Genomic DNA, 18,315 nt, shown 5'->3' with positions numbered 1-18,315 from the left:
AATGCGATGGCGCGAACACCAAGAGGTAAATCATAATACAAAAGCAAAATACTGCGGATGATAGAATCTGACATAAAAAATAAAATGCTGGAAATCTCAGAGGGCCAGGCAGCATCTGTGGAGAGAGAAACAGAGTTGACCTTTCAGGTAGATGAACCTTCATCAGAACTGGCGATTGTTCCGAATGAAAAGATTCTTATGGAGCACTGAAAGGGGGAGGGGAAGAAAGAATAAAACAGAAACTAGGTAAATCATATTGCGTCTGAAGAATTTTCAGCATCAGTCCTAAGCTGACCTTTCATAGTTTGAACTTGCGTCCTCAGGTTCTACTTCCGCGGTTTCATTTAAAATAATAATCAGAGTTAACTTTTTTATGCACTTCGCGATCTTGATAACCTGTTGGAGTAATTGCAGTCTGGAATTCGGGTGATGGTTGGAACAGCGCTAGTGTCCAATTATTTCATCATTCAGCTGCGAAACTAATCATTACAACGCCGTTACTGAGCAGTGAAACACGTTGCAGACGCCGCAGCATGAATTAACACTTTTGTCTGCATCTGATGATAATTTCAAAGAAAGGAGGAAGGGATCATTGGGTGAAGAGATAGAGAGAGAGAGAGACAGAGAGAGAGAGAGAGAGAGAGAGTGAGTGAGACTGTGTATTTAGCTATCTGCCGGTCTATCTAGTTAGTTATCTACCCAGCTATATATTATCGAGCGTTTCGTTTTATTGTTTGATTTCTATTGTAACATCCCAATGCCGGGTCTCAGAGCTGATTCAGTGAGAGGTAATTAAATTCCATTGCTTGTTTTGTACGGACTGACTGCGCCCGTGTAGCAGTGTGGGGGTCAGCGCAGAGTGATGCACGGCAGATTCAGAGACAAGAGCCCCGGATATATTTAAAGGAACTGTTTACTAGTCTTGGTCCAAAGCAGCAGAAAACCGTCCTGGGAAATCAGGAGAATGATCCCTATTCCCCTTGCCGTATCTGTTCAGTAAATATCTCGGAACTTCCCCGGGATACTGGACATACCAGAAGAGAATTGGGGCAGTGTACGCTGCTGAGTAATTACCGTTCAGTTTTAAGGTCTGACCCTCCTGAATCATTACTTCAGACGGATGCTGGGACACTGAATCTTCGCCACTCCTTCCTGGAACAAAATACAGAATGTGTTAAAAGTCTGATAGTAAATATAACCCATGGAGCACAAACTGACCCTTTAAACATAGACTCACCGGGCAGCATGGCAATTATTATCAGTAGTGAACATGGGGAACACATGGTGTCTAGTTTAGATTTCGATGTACAATAATTGAATGTTTTAAATATGTTGCCGTTTTTGGTCTGATAATAAAGAGCAAACCCAAATCAGCGGCAGTCATCATTTATTTCAAAACTGAGGTGCGTTTCTCAGGGCTTGGATTGGATGATCTCTCAAATCCAACGCCAGCTGTGGACGAATCACTGTCAGTTGAGGACCAATTACTGATGGCTCCCTCCAAACTCTTTCCTTCCCAGTCAGTGCCTGTGTGTCTTTCTATCTGTCTCACACTCCTGCACCGTGTCTCTGTCAATCGGACTGCGTTTCTGGCTTTGTATACCTTTCGGTCGACCTCAATGTCTCTATCAATAGATATATAGATCTCACCATAATTAAGGTGAAAAAGTAAATAATTCCAAATTAATTTCAAGCCCTAGTATTAATGAATATCGTCCAATTCATCAGCATCATTAATAGTTACAGTCTTAAAGCCACTTGGACACGATAATAGTAAAACCGGGATACGATACCAGTAAAGAGCTGATTTCAATCAGTCACTACTTGTGGTATTAGCATCCCAGAAGCTCTGAATTTTCCCGCCCCCGAGGCCGACTTAGAGATTAGATAACTTTTGAAAGACTCAAATGTCAGATCTGCATCACCCAGGACTTTTACTTTCACAGATTGAGCCTGTTAGAAATCAGAGACATCTGCAGGGTTGTGTATTACTGGAGTGGAAATGTCTGAATTTGATGGTACAATAAAATGCTAGAGATATTTCACGTTTCCCAACACTGACAGCAATGACTTTAACTGAAGAATACCTCTCGGATCAGGTTGTACTTTCACATTTATTTCCTCAACAAACTCTGTAGGATTCAATCGCAGGCATTTTTCCAGAGCCCACATTTGCTGACCTGTGACCTGTTTATGCATGAGGCCCGAGGGATTCTTATTCACTGTGGGTCATCGCACATAGTAATACACGGCACTGTTTCTGATCTTAATGCCTTTCATGGATAAGTGAAAAGTTCTTTGTGTCCGGTTGAGATTCCTGCTGAAGTGTTCAAATGCCTTAACTATCGGCTCCGATCAGATACTGGGGGGCTTGGTGGAGATACTGCAGAGCGGCAGTTGGTGAGAGGGGAGCGACCTATCAAAAGCCCAGCGGGAGATCGAGAGCCAGCGGCAGTTGCTGAGAGGGGAGCGACCTATAAAAGGCCCAGCGGGAGGTCGAGAGCCAACAGCAGTTGGTGAGAGGGGAGCGACCAATAAAAGGCCCAGCGGGAGATCGAGAGCCAGCGGCAGTTGTTGAGAGGGGAGCGACCTATAAAGGCCCAGCGGGAGATCGAGAGCCAGCGGCAGTTGTTGAGAGGGGAGCGACCTATAAAGGCCCAGCGGGAGAGCGAGAGCCAGCGTACCGCTGCAGCTACAGCGGGAGAGAAAGCAAAATAGAAGTAGAAAGGAATCAAAAAGTGAAGTCACAGCCAATGGGGTAAGTGATTGGCTAGTGATTGGTGAGTAAATTTTCTTTTCTTTTTTATATCAGTAAGTGAACTTTAGCATTGTTATTACCAATTTAAGGGTATCTAAGGTTAAGACATGGCAGGAGAGCTCGGTCACGTGATATGCTCCTCCTGTACCATGTGGGAACTCGGGGACACTTCCGGTGTCTCTGGGCGCTACGTGTGTGGGAAGTGTATCCGCCTCGAGCTCTTGACGATCCGCGTTGTGGAATTGGAGCTGAGGGTGGATTCACTCTGGAGCATCCACGATGCTGAGAATGACGTGAGTATCACGTGTAGTGAGTTGGTCTTACCGCAGGAGAAGTGTCCACAGCCAGATAGGGAATGGAAGACCAGCAGGAAGAGCAGTGCAAGAAAGATAGTGCAGGGGTCCCCTGTGGTCATCCCCCTGCAAAACAGATACACTGCTTTGAGTACTGTTCGGGGGGATGACTCACCAGGGAAGGGCAGCAGCAGACAAGTTCATGACACCGTAGCTGGCTCTGCTGCACAGGAAGGCAGGAAAATGATTGGGAGCGCGATAGTGATAGGGGATTCGATGGTGAGGGGAATAGATAGGCGTTTCTGCGGCCGCAACCGAGACTCCAGGATGGTATGTTGCCTCCCTGGTGCAAGGGTCAAGGATGTCTCGGAGCGGGTGCAGGACATTCTGAAGTGGGAGGGAGAACAGCCAGTTGTCGCTGTGCACATTGGTACCAACGACATAGGTAAAAAAAGGGATGAGGTCCTACGAGAAGATTTTAAGGAGCTAGGAGCTAAATTAAAAAGTAGGACCTCAAAATTAGTAATCTCGGGATTTCTACCAGTGCCACGTGCTAGTCAGAGTAGGAATCGCAGGATAGAGCAGATGAATACATGGCTTGAGCAGTGGTGCAGCAGGGAGGGATTCAAATTCCTGGGGCATTGGAACCGGTTCTGGGGGAGGTGGGACCAGTACAAACCGGACGGTCTGCATCTGGGCAGGACCGGAACCAATGTCCAAGGGGGAGTGTTTGCTAGTGCTGTTGGGGAGGAGTTAAACTAATATTGCAGGGGGATGGGAACCTATGCAGGTACACAGAGGGAGACAAAAATGAGGCAAAAGCAAAAGACAGAAAGGAGATGAGGAAAAGTGGAGGGCAGAGAAACCCAAGGCAAAGAACAAAAAGGGCAACTTTACAGCAAAATTCTAAAAGGACAAAGGGTGTTAAAAAAGCAAGCCTGAAGGCTTTGTGTCTTAATGCAAGGAGTATCCGCAATAAGCTGGATGAATTAACTGTGCAAATAGATGTTAACAAATATGATCTGATTGGGATTACGGAGACGTGGCTCCAGGATGATCAGGGCTGGGAACTCAACATCCAGGGGTATTCAACATTCAGGAAGGATAGAATAAAAGGAAAAGGAGGTGGGGTAGCATTGCTGTTTAAAGAGGAGATTAATGCAATAGTTAGGAAAGACATTAGCTTAGATGATGTGGAATCTATATGGGTAGAGCTGCAGAACACTAAAGGGCAATAAAAGTTAGTGGGAGTTGTGTACAGACCTCCAAACAGTAGTAGTGATGTTGGGGAGGGCATCAAACAGGAAATTACGAGTGCATGCTATGAAGGTGCTGCAGTTATAATAGGTGACTTTAATATGCACATAGATTTGGCTAACCAAACTGGAAGCAATACGGTGGAGGAGGATTTCCTGGAGCGCATAAGGGATGGTTTTCTAGACCAATATGTCGAGGAACCAACTAGCGGGGAGGCCATCTTAGACTGGGTGTTGTGTAATGAGAGAGGATTAATTAGCAATCTCATTGTGCGAGGCCCCTTGGGGAAGAGTGACCATAACATGGTGGAACTCTGCATTAGGATGGAGAATGAAACAGTTAATTCAGAGACCATGGTCCAGAACGTAAAAAGGGTAACTTTGAAGGTATGAGGCGTGCATTGGGTAAGATAGATTGGCTAATGATACTTCAGGGGTTGACTGTGGATGTGCAATGGCAGACATTTAGAGACCGCATGGATGAATTACAACAATTATACATTCCTGTCTGGCGTAAAAATAAAAAAGGGAAGGTGGCTCAACCGTGGCTATCTAGGGAAATCAGGGATAGTATTAAAGCCAAAGAAATGGCATACAAATTGGCCAGAAATAGCAACGAACCTGGGGACTGGGATAAATTTAGACCTCAGCAGAGGAGGACAAAGGGTTTGATTAGGGCAGGGAAAATGGAGTACGAGAAGAAGTTTGCAGGGAACATTAAGGCGGATTGCAAAAGTTTATATAGGTATGTAAAGAGAAAAAGTTTAGGAAAGACAAACGTAGGTCCCCTGCAGTCAGAATCAGGGGAAGTCATAACGGGGAACAAAGAAATGGCAGACCAATTGAACAAGTACTTTGATTCAGTATTCACAAAGGAGGACACAAACAACCTTCAGGATAAAAAAGGGTCAGAGAGTCTAGTAAGGAGGAGGAACTGAGGGAAATCTTTATTAGTCGGGAAATTGTGTTGGGGAAATTGATGGGATTGAAGGCCAATAAATCCCCAGGGCCTGATGGACTGCATCCCAGAGTACTTAAGGAGGTGGCCTTGGAAATAGCGGATGCATTGACAGTCATTTTCCAACATTCCATTGAATCTGGATCAGTTCCTATCGAGTGGAGGGTAGCCAATGTAACCCCACTTTTTATAAAAGGAGGGAGAGAGAAAGCAGGGAATTATAGACCGGTCAGCCTGACCTCAGTAGTGGGTAAAATGATGGAATCAATTATTAAGGATGTCATAGCAGCGCATTTGGAAAATGTTGACATGATAGGTCCAAGTCAGCATGGATTTGTCAAAGAGAGATCATGCTTGACAAATCTTCTGGAATTTTTTGAGGATGTTTCCAGTAAAGTGGACAAAGGAGTACCAGTTGATGTGGTATATTTGGACTTTCAGAAGGCTTTCGACAAGGTCCCACACAGGAGATTAATGTGCAAATTAAAGCACATGGGATTGGGGGTTGTGTGCTGACGTGGATTGAGAACTGGTTGTCAGACAGGAAGCAAAGAGTAGGAGTAAATGGGTACTTTTCGGAATGGCAGGCAGTGACTGGTGGGGTACCGCAGGGTTCTGTGCTGGGGCCCCAGCTGTTTACATTGTACATTAATGATTTAGACGAGGGGATTAAATGTAGTATCTCCAAATTTGCGGATGACACTAAATTGGGTGGCAGTGTGAGCTGCGAGGAGGATGCTATTAGGCTGCCGAGTGACTTGGATAGGTTAGGTGAGTGCGCAAATGCGTGGCAGATGAAGTATAATGTGGATAAATGCGAGGTTATCTACTTTGGTGGTAAAAACAGAGAGACAGACTATTATCTGAATGGTGACAGATTAAGAAAAGGGAAGGTGCAACGAGACCTGGATGTCATTGAACATCAGTCATTGAAGGTTGGCATGCAGGTACAGCAGGCGGTTAAGAAAGCAAATGGCATGTTGGCCTTCATAGCGAGGGGCTTTGAGTACAGTGGTAGGGAGGTGTTGCTACAGTTTACAGGGCCTTGGTGAGGCCACACCTGGAGTATTGTGTACAGTTTTGGTCTCCTAACTTGAGGAAGGACATTCTTGCTATTGAGGGAGTGCAGCGAAGACTCACCAGACTGATTCCCGGGAAGGTGAGACTGACCTATCAAGAAAGACTTGATCAACTGGGCTTGTATTCACTGGAGTTCAGAAGAGTGAGAGGGGACCTCATAGAAACGTTTAAAATTCTGACGGGTTTGGATAGGTTGGATGCAGGAAGAATGTTCCCAATGTTTGGGAATTCCAGAACCAGGGGTCACAGTCTAAGGATAAGGGTAAGCCATTTAGGACCGAGATGAGGAGAAACTTCTTCACCCAGAGTGTGGTGAACCTGTGGAATTCTCTACAATAGAAAGTAGTTGAGGCCTATTCGCTAAATATATTCAAAAGGGAGTTAGATGAAGTCCTTACTACTCGGGGGATCAAGGAGTATGGCGTGAAAGCAGAAAGGGGGTACTGAAGTTTCATGTTCAGCCATGAACCCATTGAATGGCGGTGCAGGCTAGAAGTGCTGAATGGCCTGCTCCTGCACCTATTTTCTATGTTTCTATGTTTCTATACCAGAACAGGCCATAGCTTGTAGCCAATACAGAGTAACTGCAATTTATTGCTGAATCTGCACCCAACTCTGACCCGACTCCTTGGGACACAGAGTCTCCGCTAGTCATCCCTGAAAATAAACAGCAGACACACAGCAGGTTAGACAGAGAAACAGATAGAGAAGAAGCACCCGTAGATGGAAACGAGAAGTTGTATGAGAATTGGAGAATCTTATAGAATGGTTCAAAATATCACAAACTCTGTTCAGGACAATAATCAGAGACAGGAAGAGTTTCACTTCAATTGTTCCAGTCTAAACTCCAGGAAAAAGAGACTGTCATCACTGCCTTTACCAGGCCTGAAGTGGAAAACTCAAATAGGACGGGGATCTTATCAGCTTGGCTGGGATTTCTTCTTCCCGCCCATTTTTACCTCTCTAAACAGCCACCACTGTACATAGAGATCATGATCTTTGTAAAGTGATCAGAGAGCTCACTCCTGCCGATCATACAACTATGGCATAGTGCATTGGCAACACGGACAAATAGACATACATATACACATACACACATGCACAGACAGCCGTACTCACACACACACATAGACATCCATAGACATATAGACATGCACTCAGCCACACATACACAGACACACACACACACACACACGCACACACACACACACACGCACATACACACACACAGACACATTAATGTGCATATGCGCAGAAGGGCGACGTAGTACAAATAGTTAGTCTGTTCATGGGCGCCCTTAAACTGCTTGCATGCCCTGTTTTATTGGAGAGATTGCTGCTGCAGATCCCTGTTTAGCATTGTTTGGATCAGCAGGGCAGTGGGGCATGGTACTCTATTTCTGTTCCGACAGAGGGTTTCCAGGACCGCATAGCTTCAGACTCAGGGAATGTAATGTGGAACCATCTCGCACTGCTCCTCATCATTATGTAAAATCCCTGTTTAAAAAAGGAGTCAGCCAAAAAGCAGAAAACTATAGACCAATTAGCCTAACATCTGTGGTTGGGAAAATGTTGGAGTCCATTATGAAAGAAGCAGTAACAGGACATTTGGAAAAGCAAAATTCGGTCAAGCAGAGTCACCATGGATTTATGAAGCAAAATCATTTTTGACAAATTTGCTGGAATTCTTTGAGGATCTAACGAACAGGGTTGATAAATGGGGAACAGAAGATGTGATGTATTTGGATTTCCGGAAGCCATTTGACATAAAAGATTACAGAACAAGATAATAGTTCAAGGGGTTGGGGTAATATATTAGCATGGATAGAGGATTGGCTTACTAACAGAAAACAGAGAGTCGGGAAAAATTGTTCATTCTCTGGTTGGCAACCAGTGCGGCGCCGCATGCATCAGTGCTGGGAACTCAGATATGTACAATCTATATTAACAACTAGGAGGAAGGGGCTGAGAGTAAAGTATTCAATTTTGCTGATGATAAATAGATGAGAGGAAAAGCAATGTGTGAGGAGGGCACAAAAAACTGCGAAAGGACATAGACAGGCTAAGTGAATGGGTAAGAATTTGGCAGATGGAGTATAATGCTGGGAAGTGGGAGGTCAAGCGCTTTTGCAGAACAAATCAACGAGCAAGTTCTTATGTAAATGGAGAAAGATTGCAAAGTGCCACAGTTCAGCGGGAAGAGAAGGTGATGGTGCATGAAAAACAAAACGATCGTATGCAGGTACACCAAGTGATCAGGAGGGCCCATGGAATCTTGGCCTTTATTGCAAAGGGGATGGAGTATAAAAGCCGGGATGTCTTGCTACAGCTGTACAGAATATTGGTGAGGCCACATATTGTGTGCAGTTTTGGTTTCCATATTTACGAAAAGATATACTTGCTTGTAGGCAGTTCAGAGAAGCTTCACTAAGTTGATTCCGGGGATGAGTGGGTGACTTCTGAGGAAACGTTGAGTAGATTGGGCCTCTACTCATTGGAATGCAGAAGTATGAGCGGTGATCATATCGAAACGTATAAGAGTATGAGGGGGCTTGGCAACGTGGATGCAGAGAAGATGTTTCCACTGATGGGGTGGAGTAGAACTAGAGGGCATGATCTTAGAATAAGGGGCCGCGCATTTAAAACAGAGATGAGGAGTCATTTCTTCTCTCAGAGTGTTGAAAATCTGTGAAATTCGCTGCCGCAGGGAACTGTGGATACTGGGACATAAAATAAATTTAAGACATAAATAGTTACTTAAAGTTTTAAAGGGGATGATGGGTTATGGGGAGCAGGCAGGGAAGTGGAGTTGAGTTCATGATCAGATCAGCATTGATCTATTGCATGGCGGAGCAGGCTCGAGGGACTGCATGGCCTAATCCTGTACCCATTTCTTATGTTCTTATGTTCTTATTATATCACTTCTTAATAAGTATTTCTTTCTCAGTGAAAATCCATTCTCCCCTTCACTGCTGTAACCCAGATGTTATTATTGGTTAAATGTGTAATGGTGGCGATGATGGTTATTTTGTTTGAGATGATGGTGACGATGAATATGATGACTATTACTATTATTTAATGTTACCATGGAGACACCACGGCACAGTGGAACAGGCAGTTCGTGAAATGATGGTTGAAGAGGAAAGTATTAACACAAACGCCTGCCACTTGAAAATAATTCCTTCGTGATTTATCTCTATGCAGCGAGAGTAAAACGGCGGATTAATATTAGTTTGTGATTTCAACTCGTAGTTATAATAAAATTAACTTCAGAAATCATGTCTGTGGTGCCACAATTCACCCTTTGTCTTTCGATGCTACTTCCGTGCCTGTATGTACCTTCTCTTCCCCTGTCTCCACTCTTTATCCATAATGCTACGAACTTCCTTCTCTCTGTCTTTAGTAAAACCTTTGCTGCTGCTCGGCATATTATTTCAGGACTGCTCTAACCCAGCTTCCCATAAGGAGGAACTGCATCAGGTCAGTGAATATCCCACACTTTCCCCCGAGATCTGAACAATTCACTGAAAAGCTGTAGATGGTGTCAGGTCACAATATACATTTTGTGGATCAGATCCCGGGCATTGTGTTAAATTCTGCTTTATTCCAAAAGTTGTGCAAATTGTGGAATGAATTGAAGATTAATGTGTGAAATCCGCAAATGGGTTGGGTCGGTACATCGGGCACAATCATCAAAAAAAGACATCAGTCATATCGAACGATGGCTTTGGTTAGTAAACTGTGGACAGAACACGTGACGAGAAGAGTGTGGCAGATCGAAAACACAACATTAAAATGTGAATCAATGACACACACTGAGATCTGATTTCTGATGCCATTAATTATACCAATGGTAGAGATCGATATTAACGGGGCGAACAATAAATCGCATCCGCCTGTAATTTATTTGATTTCTGCGCCATATCCATTTCTAATATGAGTGAAAGTTGTAAGGACATTTTTTCCGGCCATGCTGATGTTGATCTTTTATTAAAAAGAACCCGGCCTACACCTCGCCTTAGGGGTCTGAACCCGCCCTACACCTCATACTGGTGCTCTGCACCAGCTCCACACCTCACCCTTAGGGCACTGAAATCGCCCTACATCTCACCCTGGGGGTCTAAACACGCCATACATCTCACCCTGGGGCTATTGGTTCACGTTACACCTACCCTAGCGCTCTGAACACGCCCAACACCTCAGTCTGGTGGTTTGATGCCGTCCAACGCCTCACTTCGGGGGCCGTGAATCTGCCCTGCACCACACCCTGGCGATTTATAGCCGCCCAACATTCATCCTCTGCGTTTGAACCCAGCCTCCAATCACCCTGCCCTTTTGTACAATTTCTCCGCATTCTGCTCCCGTGAACATTAATTAGACGAACGGGAAATGGCTAAAAAGCGCCCCTCCCCCTATAAAACAAAGCCATCAACAATCCTGCAAATTTCAGTCACAATAACCAGGTAAAGGTTTCATTCCCAGCACTGGTGTTTAAAACCAAACCATTCCCGTATAAGTACACTGAGTGTAGCCCAGCTCGGAGTGTTGCCGTACACTGGCTGCCAGCTCACCACCTACGGTCTCACAGCACAACCGAGAGCATCCTGAGACACGACACACGAATATTGAGAGTGGGTATTAGAATGTGTGTCTTTAAATATACAAACCCCTTTTACAAAGCAGCAGCGACAATGCGATGACTCAGCAGCGGGGTTGCGTGGGACATTTCTGAAAGATAATTGTGGAGAAAACCTATTTAATCTTTTCTATCATTTCTAATATGGGTTGAAACTGAATTGTAATCACAGCCCGGTCTGACCTTTTCCTGTTTGAACAAGTTGCCCAGATCTGAGTAAAGGAGACTCTGTCACTCACCAGCTGTCCTCAGGAGTTAAGGCACAGGGTGAAATGGTGATTTAAGCTGTATTATGAAACTGCATGGAGCTTGTATTATTTATTCTGCTACTGGTAACACCCAGACACACAGCCCACGTTTACACTGAGGCAATATTCGAACGGTGGTGAGAATAATGCAGATTTTGCTCAAACCCGTTTCTCTGCAGAGCTCCAGACCACGAATAAATTCATCAGCTTAAACATCTCCGGGCTGCACCCTACTGACGCTGGCGTGTATTACAGCGCCCTGAGACATGCAGAGATGGAAAGCAACATCACCACCGTACAAAAACTGCCATTGGCCTGTTCGGCGGAGCTCCTGCCTGTTGGAATCGCGGGCAGATGCAGCCACAGTGTGCAGCGCGCTGTCAGGCGCTCAGACACACAGAGAATATACCAAATTAACCTCGGATCCAATTGTCAGCCAAATGATTCCAGGAGCGGCCGCGAAAACAAGTTGCATTATTCAATCGGTCCGAAAATCGACCTGTGAATCGACCACCATCGAATGAACTGACTTCTAAACTGTCCTTTCTGCTTCTGATCAGCTGTTTTCCCTTGACTTGATGGATGGATGTTCAGATCAGCTCCAGGAGCTCCAAGGTCAGCTTGTCGCTTACTTAATAGGAAAGGTTCTAGTTCCTATATTCTGCCTCTGTGGGTGATTTCATCCCGTGTATTCCTTTAAAGCTGGATATTTATCGTGTTGTTCTGCTCGTGGAAGGCTCCGGCCCATTACTTTCTTTAAATTTCACCTAAAGACAGCTGTAACTTTCCAAACTTGAAAACAGTTGTCTTGCAATCACTCAACCGAATGAGGGAGGATATGAAATAGAAAATAGTTGTATGTTTCGGGGACTCTGGGGAAAATAAAGATTTTTGTACAATTTGCTCTTCTTACTTTCCGGTCTCTGACTCAATAATATAACTTCCATGCTTTGATTAACCTGAAATACATCTGACCAAGTGCTATTAGCTCATACGGAGAGCTCTGATTGCCTTATGGGGGCTTGAATAAATTGGCATTCACTGGTTCCTTTAGCTCACATCCTTTCAATGATTTAAGGAGTCGTGAATAACAGAGCTTTCACAATGCAAAGCGGCCAAAAAAGGCTCAATGTGGTCCCCGGGCCGCGGTGCTCTATGGGAGGACTGTTCGCACATGTGCTACTCGCCAAACGACAAAGCATCTGGGTAGTGTGAAGGGCATTGTGGCTCAAACCTGTCAAACACTTTAATCGTGGCTGCCTGTATCTTTATTTCTGTCGCCTATTTGCTAGTTTTTATTGAAAAAGTAAAATTGTTTCCTTTGTGGGAATTTAAGTCATGTTTTATTTAAATGGTTGTAAAGAAACATAAGTTCATGTAATGAGACGTCACAGAAACATAGCTACGTCATACTAACACGGCCGACAGCACATCAAACATATATGGCCAACTGTTTGTCAGAAACAAATGGTGGAATGTCCGTCAAACAGATGCTTTTGAAAAGTAGGCGGTGTTTCAGTGCTTATTGCAGCACGTTTCATCCGGGCGTAGGAGCGGCTCACATGCCCAGCCGCCCACAGGAAACTCAGATGCAGCTCTTCCTGCTACTCCAGCTTTAAAGGTGGTTGGGGATTTTTGCAGCTGCAATTCCCTTGCTCATTACCAGCTTCTTCAACAGTAACTGCATATCTTGCCAAGAAACCCTCCCCAGAATGTATAATCATAACTATGTTCCTTCCACCTTTCATTTCTCCTGATCTCTTGGCTATTGTATGGTTTGCTCTGTTAGTTAGTCAATCTTCAATCAATGGTAATATATTACACAACCAGGTGAGCTTTTAATTTGTGCAGTAACCACTTATGTGGTACATTATCGAATGCCTTCTGGAAATCCAAATACAACACATCTAATGATTATCCTTTATCCACCCTGCTCGTTACCCACTCCAGCAAATTTTCCAAACGTGATTTCCCTTTCATAAAAACATGCAGACTCTTCTTGATTGGATCCTGCTTTCCAAATGTCCCGCTACTGCTTCCTTAATAATGGACTCCAGCATTTTCACAATGACAGATATTTGGCTAACTGGTCTAGTTTCCTAATTTGTAGCTGCCTGATTTTTGAAATAGTCGCATTACATTTGTGGTTTTCCAATCTGATGGGACCACCCCAGAATCCAGGGAATTTTGGTAGATTACAACAAATGCATCTACTATCTCTGCAGCCACTTCTCTAAAGATCCTAAGATATAATGCATCAGGTCCAGGAGACTTGTCCAACTTTAGTCCCATTATTTTACCTAATACTACTTCATTAGTGATAGTGATTGGATTAAGTTCCTCGCTACCTATAGCCCCTTGATTATCCACTATTGGGATGTTTTTGGGGTTTTCTACCGTGAATACCGGTACAAAATATTTGTTCAACGTCTCTGCCATTTCCCTGCGCTCCATTATTAATTCCCCTTCAAAGAGAATCTATTCTCCTGTTCCTATTCCCAAGCCAAGATAATCTAAACCCTCCGCAACAGCACGATCAACCCCTCTCAACCCCCGCAACCCCACCCGACCAACCCGCGTGGATATTGGTCCGGCTCTGTTGAGGTGAAACCCGTTCTGGCTTGTACAGGTCACACCTCCACCAGAAGCGGTTCCAATGCTTCAGGATTCGAAAGCCCTCCCTCTTGTACTATTTCAATCAGTCACACATCTACCTGCTCTATTCTCCTATTTCCGTACTCACTAGCTCTTGACAACTGGATTAATCTGGAGATTACTAGTTTTGAGGTCTTGCTTTTTAATCTGTCTCCTAGCTCCCTAAATTCTGCCTGCAGAACCTCATCCCTCTTACTACCCATGACGTTTGTCCCGATACGGATCAGGACCTCTGGCTGTTCATCCTCCTCCACCCAGAAAGCCCTGCAACCGTTCGGTGACATCCTTGACCCGAGCTGCAGTGAGGCAACATACCATCCTGGAGTCACAGCTGCGGCCGCAGAACTGATTGTCTGCTTCCCTGACTATTGAAGCCCCAACCACTACAGCTCTTCCATTCTTCTTCCTCTCCCCTTGCTCTTTAATAGAACCTGACATATGACTGTGACAGACCATAATGTTAGAGGTACTGCGTTGTCGCTGTGCTGTCAATTGCACTCTGGGACTTGACTTACAAATGCAGAGATAAAGGTGTCTTTATTCTGATGGGAAACTGGGTGGCACAGTGGCTCCTTAACCGAAGGGACTTGGATTGAAACAAAACCAAAACAGGATCTGTAAAAAATATCAGTCAGGGAAATAAAACAAAGTGTAATGGGATATGCAACGGTGCGGATGAGCCTCCTAGAAAGGAATTCAACAACATTTCCAACTTAGTCCAATCGCCATTCCAGATTTATTAACAATTTCGCAAAGAACAATTTGTAGAGAAGTTTTTCAAAAATGTAGCATAAAGTGAATATAACAGCACATTGAGACCACAACACCGGTGGTCTGAGCTGGCCGGCTATCTGTACAAATGAAACAGGCATCTGGGAGAGAAAATAAGGGATCAACATAAAAGGAAGGGAATAATTGAGAATTAGGAACTAGAAAAGTGACTTATTTCCCCAAGAAATATTCAAAAAACGGTGAAACTCTGAGATATATTTACATTATGGCCACGATTATCTCACACATTTCAAACAGAAAGATGGAAATCCCGGTTATGATATTCTCAGCTAGAGATTCGGAACTATTAATTGAAACATTTTACTCTGAGAATCACGATGGACATATTTATTTTCAGGACACAGAGTTGTTAATAAACAGAGAGGAAAATCCACGGCATCCGAAATTCAACCGTTCAGTTGACCTGTAAAAGAGGTATTAAAGAGTGAAGTGAAGATCTAGTGGTATGGGGCATTTATCGCAAGGTTTTTATCAATGAAACATCCAGAGATTTGTCAAACCGCTTCAAACAGATCGATGTAAATGGATTGAATCTTCTCGCTTTCATCAGAGTGACGGCAGCGCTGTAGGAAATTCTCAGGAAGAACAGGATGATGAATGTGGAAGCGGTTGTCCAGATGTTGTCGCACTCATCCTCATAGTCTTCACTCGAGATGTGGTCTGAGGAATCTACGGGGATGAAGAGATAGAAATATATCGAGATCGCTTATGTAACCAAGATATCATGTGATCATATATTCTCTTTTCTTTTCCATGAATTATTATTTTGTTCTCTAATTTAATTGTCAATATATACCTTGTGTTATGTTAATCACTCTCGGCCATCTATCTCTGTTCCTACCTCCACAGTCATTCTTCCTTTATGATCCTCTTATAGTCCTTGTTGGAAAATATGAATGTTGCCTTCAATTGATCTTGCATCAATTTTCTACATTCTACCATTCGGGAATAGTATAATGTAAGATCGAGGGAGGTTTACTGATTGATATCGATAATTTAACGATAGGTTTAGATAGCTACTTATTTGGAGACTGTCAAGGAGACAAGGTAAGTGATCAGTTGTGAGTTATAATATTGTTTATTTACTTGTTATGGCTGTGTTCTGAACATAATTAACTTGTATCAGTTTCCAACAAGAACATGGATTCAGTGTTGGAATTGAGAAAGTGAGAATTATGTTTTCAGGAATTTTTTATTCAGTGCAATCGTTCCATGCTGTGCCTATATAAAAAGTGCATTGAATTCCACATATGTTTATATCCTGATGTGTTTTGTGCGCTTTACTGTTTGCATATGTGTGGATCATGATCTCTTGTTTTCGTTTTCCCTGTGTTTGTGTTTTAATGTTTATGTTAATATGTAACTGTGTGTGTTATATATAATTGTGCGAGTGTTTATGTAAGTGTGTGTATGTTTATATGTAAGTCTTTGTGTGTTTTTGTATAAGTGTATTTACATATATAAGTGTGCGTGTTATGTGTAGCAATGTGCATGTACCTTATGTGGATATGTAAGCGTTTTTGTATGTTGAGGTCTATGTTTGTGTTTTTATGTGTAACTGTGTGAGTTTGAGTGTAACTGCGTGTGTATCTGTGTGTGTGATTTGTGTATGTGTGTTTGTGTTGATATGTGTGGTTATGCGTGTGTAAATCTGTGTGTTAATGCGTGTGTTTGTGTACTTTGTGTAAGACTGTGTATGTTTACTCAAAGTTTCAGAGAGTACCACTAACCGAGTGTGACAATAACAGTGTGCATTATATTCTGGATACCTATATTATTCTGTGTTAGTATGAAGATTGTTTGTTTATTTGTAAGTCTGAGTGTGTTTGTATGGAAGTGTGCACTTACACAAAACCACGCAAATTTACACACAACAACGAACACACGTTCACATAAAGACACACACGCACGTTTACAGGCATTCTCGCCAGCTCTATGTAAAAGTGTTTCCGTGTGAGACGCAATGCGATGTCAGTTGATGGATTTCAACAATTCAACGATGGGCCTCGGACCTATCTTGGAGATAACCATGAAAAACCTGCAGAGGATTGAATAACTAGTTTACATTTTGACTATTAAAATTCAATCAGTTAGTTTACGAATAACTGATATAGATTTAGCCAAATACTAGTTAAAGCTAAAATGTTGAACAAAATTTATTATACAATATGATGCATATTCGGCAAGTTTAACGTTTTCTGACAGCGAGTTGAAATCTATCATTTTACTGGTTGCTACTGAGTTCACAGAATAGAGATCGGTTGACTTCCCCTCTCTGCGGTAGGGACGGGGGGCGGATGGTGGGCGTGTGAGGTACTTTGGGTTAACAATTGTCCTTTCCCATCTCTCTGGTGGTTGAGTTTGAGGTACATTGGGTTAACAATTGTCCATTCCCCTCCCTCTGGTGGTTGATTGTGAGGTACATTGGATTAACACTTGTCCTTTCCCCTCTCTCTGGTGGTTGAGTGTGAGGTACATTGGGTTAACGATTGTCCTTCCCCTATCTCTGGTGGTTGAGTGTGAGGTACAGGGTGTTAACCATTATCCTTTCCCCTCTCTCTGCTGGCGAGTTGAAGGTACAGTGGGTTAAACATTCCCTGTCCTCTCTTTCTGGTGTGATAATGGGAGGTGCAGTTCATGTACGTGTCTGGCCCTCTTTTCAGTTTCCAGAAGATGCGAAGCTTCAAAATAAAACTGGCCTCAATTCTGAAGGGATGGACAACATGAGAAACAGGGACGCCAATATCTAAATGGCTGCATTTGTTTGTCGGAAATGGGAACGTTAAAGATTCCTCCAGTGGGAGGAAATTTGCTGAAGTTACATTGAGGAAACCTGTCATGAAAGAGCTTCACCCTGTCTCCAACCAGTGGTTTATCTGAGCTGGGAACTTTGGCTGTACAAGCCTTGGACCCGACTCCTGTAAATAGCCTGCTTCAGTTTAGCAGCCTCCCGCATTCGGAAAAATGGGTAGAAAAACAATATTAATTGAGTGGCTATGTATTTAACTCGCAATTGGAAGAAAAGGCCTTTACAGTATTTTATTTAAGAATTTAAATGCAATCGAGAGATTCTCATTGACAAGAATTCACCGTATCTACCAGCTTTAATGAAATGTTCACAAAAGTCAGTTTACCACTGGACTTATTAACGGTTTTGTTGTTGATCTTGAAGGGGATCGCTTCATGTCTCATCACACAGGAGTAAGAAACGCCGTTGGCCCACTCCTCGGCTGCAATGGATAGCAGGCTGTAGATGAAGAAGGAGCTGCTGCCGTTCTCCGCCATCACCTCGGTGTTCTTGTTGTTGCCGGAATCTATCGGCTTGTCATTGATGGTCCATTTGACGAAGATCTCTTGGGGGGAGAAACCTCTCATTAAGCAGTTGAAGGTAAAGAAAGTTTGAACGGAGACTTCTTCTGCCGAGGGCAGGAGGACAGACACGGCCGGTTCCCGCGGATCTTTAGCTGCAGAACAATTATTTAAAAGTCAATAAACTGGATAATTCCAGAGACAAAGGAACCGGTGGTTAGATGTGAGAGAAATGTGCTTTGCGCTGATTTTTAAAGGATTCCCTTTTTCCCCCCTGTGGCCTGTCTGGCTTTGCAGCACGGAGCAGAGGGGGATGCAATCATTCTCTCT

At 43.6% G+C, this 18,315-nt stretch overlaps 1 pseudogene; it reads right to left on the bottom strand.

Annotated features, from left to right (window-relative positions):
• Positions 1–12,977, bottom strand: part of LOC139235536 (Ig heavy chain C region-like) — a 65,875-nt pseudogene extending 52,898 nt beyond the window's left edge.
• Positions 12,978–18,315: the final 5,338 nt, after the last annotated feature.

The sequence above is a fragment of the Pristiophorus japonicus genome, chromosome 23, assembly GCF_044704955.1.
Source record: "Pristiophorus japonicus isolate sPriJap1 chromosome 23, sPriJap1.hap1, whole genome shotgun sequence".
Classification (NCBI taxonomy): domain Eukaryota; kingdom Metazoa; phylum Chordata; class Chondrichthyes; family Pristiophoridae; genus Pristiophorus; species Pristiophorus japonicus.
The sequence above is the reverse complement of the archived record's forward strand: the minus strand, read 5'-3'. Positions and strand labels throughout refer to the sequence as shown.